Here is a 5136-nt window from a genome sequence, read left to right on the forward strand (position 1 = left end):
GCTGTAAGATGGTGAACTAGAGCTAGACTAATTATGGACTCAAATATTTTGGCAAAAAGAGGGAGGAGGCTAATGGGGTGATAGTTTAATGGGTCAGTCCTTTTGCCAGAATTCTTGTAAACTGGTCCCACAGAAGCAGTTTTCTAGAAATCATGAAAACAAGATTTGTTAAGAAGTTTGGAGAGATCTGGACTAACCTCGACAGAGCATTTTTTTTTTAATAGTACGGCTGGCATGTGATCAAGTCTGCATGCTTTTGAGGTATCTAGGTTTTTTAGAATATCATGCAAGGGGTGATTGGCAGATCATCTCGTGTGGTTTCTGTCTGCAAAGGAAAATCAGGGAGGGAGTGGTTTGCTGGGTCCAAGGTAGAGTTTGAGTCAAACTGACGGGCAAGCATGTTAGCTTTCTCGGTTGCCATGCAAACAACCTCATGATTGTTGGATAGTGGAGGAATTATTGAGTGCCCATTATTTACTTTACTGTTGTTATTTACTTTACTGTTGTTATTTACTTTACTGTTGTAAATTTTCCAGAAATCACGAGTTCCTAATATCTGTGTATCCTCGTGATTTCAGTATATTCTCTCTTAGCTGTTGCTACCTCTTTCTTGCAATTACTGCCAGCTTCTATATACTTTTGTCTGTTTGTACAAGACTTATGCGGGGTAAATCTGCAGTATGTGTATTGCCTTTGAGCAAGGGCAGCTGTCCAAGTAGGAGTGATTTTCAGATCATCTTATGTGGTGCAAAAGAAAATCAGGGAGAGAGTGGTTTGCTGGGTTCAATCTAGAGTTTGAGGCGAACCGGTGTTAATCTTCTCAGTTGTCCTGCAAGCAATCTTATGATTGCTGGATAGTGGGGGAATTGTTGATTGCTCATTATTTTCTACACTGTTGTAGATTTTCCAGAAATTTTTAGTTCCTAATTTCTGTGCTTCAATATGTTATCTGGCGGTTACGGTGTATTCTCTTTTAGCTGTCGCTATTTCTTTCTTGCAGTTACTTCTAGTTTCTATTAGACTTATGTCAGATAAACCTGCAGTATGCATACTGCCTTTGAGTAATGGCAGCTGCACTAGTAGAAGTAAACTGCTGAGGAGAGTGGGGTTTACGATAGAACTTCTGTGTAAGAACATGTGCTTCAATTGCCACTATGAACCATTCGATGGTCTCATTTGCACACTGTTTATGAAGGAAGAGAAAAGATATTTCCCCATGGGGCAATCAGCTTTCTTATAGTACCTTGTCGTTTTAAGTAATGGCTCCTCAGTTTTGGGTTGAGAGTTTAGGGTGATTTCTACCATTATCACAACGTAGTCAGCATTCCCGAGTCAGCTATGGGCATTTGTTATACAAACATTGGAAACTGTAGTCATAAATAAGTGAGGCTTGTTGATCTTGTCAATCTGGGAGATGGGTCGGAAACATTGTTTGTAGCATCACTACACCTCTTCCACCTGATCCCATGAGCACACATGAAACATTTGGGAGGTGGTCTTTTGCGCCGTGTGTTTTTTTATGGCAGTACAGTTACTGGGTCTCCATTTTAAGTGCTGCAATCTGTTGAAGTGCTGCAGTCTGTGATAGGGAATGAGATACTATGCTACCAGCTGCGTCTGTGTAAGTAGAGAAATCAAGCCAATTATTGTAGTGGACAGTGAAGTCACTAAATACATGTACTTATGCGCTAGTTTCATGGGAGAGTGCTGTATCTATGCTGTCAGAGACTTGGTTGAATAAGGTACACAGTTTAGGTTGTAAAGATAGCCTCCAACTCTTGCATGATTAAAAAGAATAGCTTTTAAAACCACACCGCTGTGACGTCACCAATGATTGTTTTGGTTTTTTTTCCCCTTAATGATAATCAACAATATATTAATTTCTAAATCATGTTAATAAACATGAAATAAATATTTTAAAATTATAAAAAACGTCAAGGATGTGAGTTCCATTATAGAAACGTTGATTTAATTTGAATAAAATAACATATGCGTCTATAATGCAACATCCTTGATATTATTCTTGCATTTCCTATACACAGTTCTAATATTCCAAAATACAACTACTGAAAACAACGCGTGGATCTTTACAAACAGACTTTTCTTTCTCTAACTTTACAAAAAGGCAAGAAAGAAGAGAAATAAAATGAAATAAAACAAAATACTGAGGATGGAGTTTAGCTCCGAAATATATTTAAATTATAAATTTCAAGCAAGTTAAATATTTGTTTATTTTCCTAATATTGCGTTGTGATTAGGCTTTCAAGCGCACTTGATGCATATTTCATTTGTTTTAAAAAGAATTTTTTTTTATTTATTTGCAACTCATAAAATAAGATCAACTTCTTTTCCTAAATTTATTGAATACTGATTACTCGATCCACAATATTGATTTTCATTTTAAGGGCTAAAAAATCTATATATCTATAAAAACAAAATTGTGTGTGTGTGTGTGTGTGTGTGTGTGTGTGTGTGTGTGTCTGTGCGTGTGTCTGTCTGTGTGTGTACATTTCTCTAGCAAACTACTCTGTCAATTTTCAGTCTACAGACTTGAGATTTGATATAAAGAGTATTGAGATTTGGAAAAATCTTTTTAATCGGTTTTCGGCCAAATATTTGGCCGTCAAGGGGTCAAAGTTCAATGATTTGACCTTTAAAAACTCTACCAAACTCCTCCGCCAATTTGGGGTCTAAACACTTGAAATTTTAGATGGGTAGGGATCAAACTTTTAAATTTGATTTGAGCCGAAAACAATAAATGTTAAGGGATCCAAATCGGGGTCAAAGTTTTTTTTTTTAAATGTACCTCTGCGGTCTACCAAATTACTCAGCCAATTTCTGGTCTAAACATTTGAAATTTTACAGAAAGGATATTCAGAGATAGGGCAAGCTTTTTAATCTGTTTGGGTCGAAAATTTGAGCTGACAAGGGGTCAAAGTTTAAAAGATTTGACTTTTGCAGTCTCTAGCAAAGTATCCAGCCAATTTTGGATATAAACATTTAAAATTTTACATAAAGGGTATTCAGACATGCAGTAAGCTTTTTAATCAGTCTTGGAGACAAAAGTTGGCTGCCAAAATGTCAAATTTGAAAGAGTTCGCCTTTGCAGAGATTACCGAACTTCTCTGCCAATTTTGGGTCAAAACACTTGAAATTTTAGATGTAGATTGTCAGGACATGAGTCAAACTTTTTAATATATATATATATATATATATGTATATATATATATATATATATATATATATATATATATATATATATATATATATATATATATATATATATATATATATATATATAAGTTAGAAAAGCATTTCATCCAAGGCATGAAAATTGTTAAACAAAATGTTTTTACTATAGGCTTTAAAAAAAAAGGTACAAGATTCAATTTGAAATTTATTTATCTTCAAAGTGCAGTTTTATACATTTTACAAAGTAAGGTATAAAAATTTAATTTAAATTGAATCAAAAAATTACCTTGGATTTATTTTATGTAATGTACATTCTGTTGCACTTTAAAAAAAAAAATCATTGAAAATTTTATATCTGTATCATTAATTTCTAGATGAAAGATGTTTTTAAATTGATTACTTCACAAGTGAAAACAACTGAAAAACATCATTATATACAAGCCTATAAGGTAAGCTGTTTCTTTCAAAACACATCTTCTGTTGTTTGCTTGTTTCATGGCGAGTTTCTGCTATTGTTCTGGTAGCAATTTTTATCCTCTAAGATGATAATGTTGACACTTTCCGGCTAAAGAAACAAAATGGAATTTTTCTTTCTTTTTTCTTTTTTTTTTTTTTTGATTTTCTTCCTTTGAAGATTGTAATGCTGGGTATGGGCCAGCCAAACCACCTGCCAACATTGTCTTGCTTTTTATTGAAATGTAGCAGAAACAAATAGAACTCTTTTCTTATGCGTCAGTGCCTCCCCTGACTGTGCGATATGGCACATACTGACCAATCAGAGGCATAGCGCAGGGATCTTCCTTACCCCCTTAAGGAATTATAACTGCTTCCGTCCCGAACGAGAAAAACTCTACCCTTTTCCAGCGAGACGTCAAAGAGAGTTGACCTGTTTCCTCTCTCTCTCTCTCTCTCTCTCTCTCTCTCTCTCTCTCTCTCTCTCTCTCTCTCTTTGCCTACACCGGTATCTACAATTCCCACTTGGGATTAACTACCGGGCAAAGGCAGACGAGTTCTATCCTAGCAATATCTAAATGACATCATTGCCCTTGCTTCAATAAACCTTTTCCTTGCAAGTTTTATGAAGTCATTTGTCCGTTTATTCAGTAGCTTGTGTTGAAATATTTATTTTATTAGAGAGTGCCCAAAAAGCATTGACTCAACTCCCTAAAGAAACCAACCGAGAGCTCTTTTAAGTATCCTCGCTGTTCCCTTAAGTGCAATTGTCTGGATCTATTTTGCCCTTGGTTCACCAAAAATATTAGTTAGGTAGGACTTCAGGTTCTTCTTCATAAGCCCTGTGGCACCTATAATAACTGGTATGATTGATATCTCCTTAAGATTCCAGTTTCTTTTCATATCATACGCAAGACTTTGATATTTGATCCGTTTCTCTATTTCAGCGTTGTTCAGACCGCCATCATTAGGGACACTCACTTAAGCTAAGGTTGAAACTCTCTCTGACTTATTCCATATAACTATGTCAAGTTACACAGCAGCATTTTCAAGGTAGGCTGTAGGGATTACATGGTCGTAATGTATGGTATACAAGTCATTTCCAACTGTTCTTTCAGGTTGATGTTCCCAGGACTTGCTGCTACACTGGATGTTTAATTTTTACAGATGGTCCAGTGGAGGTACTTACATACTCCATCATGTCTCGCTGTATAGTAGTCGTCCCTTAAAAGAACCTTGCAACTTGAAACGAAATACGAAACCAATGCACTACTTATTCAGCTGAATTAAACTGATTTCTTTTTATTTATTTTTTTATTTATTTAAAAAAAAAACAAAAAAAAACATTGTCAACATTACCCCCCCCCCCCCCGCCCAGAAAAAAATCAGAATTTCGTTTTTTAACCTTTACGGTAGACACGTATGTATGCACACATGGGCGGAAGTGAAGATCGCCTAATTGCATTGTGGGTAATAACAATTGGGTTATCC

This window comes from Euprymna scolopes, chromosome 45, assembly GCF_053919585.1.
Source record: "Euprymna scolopes isolate OS-2025 chromosome 45, ASM5391958v1, whole genome shotgun sequence".
Classification (NCBI taxonomy): Eukaryota; Metazoa; Mollusca; class Cephalopoda; order Sepiida; family Sepiolidae; genus Euprymna; species Euprymna scolopes.